A 1466-nucleotide genomic window follows, 5' to 3' on the forward strand; every position below is an offset into this window, starting at 1 on the left:
TGAAAGTCCCTCTTAATTTGTACTTGTTGCACAGCGGTGTGTGGGAATTTGATGTACCATGGGTGATAAACTGATGAGAGCTTTGATGACTAAGGGGAGCGCACGACTCACAGAGGACTGGGACACCCCCGATCTGTCTTCAGTCTCCCTCTGAAAGGTTCCAGTGGCCAAAAATCCAAGGATGGTGAGGACCTGGGCGTGTGGTGGAATTGGGTTTGATCGGCGTGTTTTTCTCTGGAGTTGTGGCTCTAGCAAGCTGCATATTTGCAGCAGCACAGTCCTTGGGAATCTAAATCGTGATGTCAGCCATTCGTCTGTCTCCACACGTTCTCTTCCAAGAGCCTGATGCACTAAGGCATCCAGAAGTAGCAAGACAGCCGCTGGTTACGCTTCCCATTGACCTTGTTATATACAGACAAAAAATTAACCTTCGATGAGTGCATAATTTAAGTCAAACAGAATCATTTCAGCATCATTATGAGGTATATTGTATATTTATCTATTTTTGCTTCAAAGTAATTAAATATACAATCCATTAGTCAAGCAAACTTGATTGGAATAACAGCGGACTATTTTACGAAACTCCTACGACAGGTCTGGATCACTCGTGATATCTGTTCGTACCTGAAAGAAAACATAAAATACGAAAAGATTGGTGATTGCGCAAATTCTCTTAAATCACTCGTAAGGACGATTTAAGAGCAAATCTGTGCGTACGAACGGTTGTTGTATGAGGCCCAATGTTTCAGTAATTTGTGCGGTAGTTGTTTTACTTTTGTCGACGTGAAGCTATTTTTAGGCCCGAGCAGCTAAGACTCTTTTTCTTCTCCACGCGGAAACGCAAATGGGGAGGCCTAAACGTATTCGAAAACTCACCAAAACTTACCCAAAATTGTCCCCCGCGTGAAATCACATGATTTTAATGGAGTCGAAAGTGGGCGTCGCCAAACTGCTCTACAGCGCCACCTAACGTGAGATAGCCCGAACCGTACATCGTAGAGATTTGAAACTCGATAAGTATGAAGATCGCCTCAAATCAAGAACAAAAGTCTCTTGGAGGTATGCTCTAAAATGTACAAGGAGGCGGCCATTTTGGGTCAAAGGGCAAAATTTGGCCCATTTTTCAGATTTACACACCTCGTATTTGAACAAACTCCTCCTAGGGATTTTGAGCTACGGACTTCATCTTTGGTCGGTATGCAGTTAAGGGATGGGGGAGGAAAAGTTATAAAAATCTTGAGTTTTTGAGCATGTTTAGGGGGCTTGGCCAAGCGGCGAACTTGGCGTACACTTCAGCGTAAACGAAACGCCATAACTTTCACGTTAAAAGTTCAATTTGCACCAAACTTGGTATGAGTCATCCATGTTGAATGCATAACGATCCTACGTGGTCATATGCTGACGTCATCTAAGCTCCGCCCCCTCAGAACAGGAAGTGACGGGAACTCCTGTCTGGAAGGTGAGAT

Source organism: Odontesthes bonariensis, chromosome 11 (genome assembly GCF_027942865.1).
Source record: "Odontesthes bonariensis isolate fOdoBon6 chromosome 11, fOdoBon6.hap1, whole genome shotgun sequence".
Taxonomy (NCBI): Eukaryota; Metazoa; Chordata; class Actinopteri; order Atheriniformes; family Atherinopsidae; genus Odontesthes; species Odontesthes bonariensis.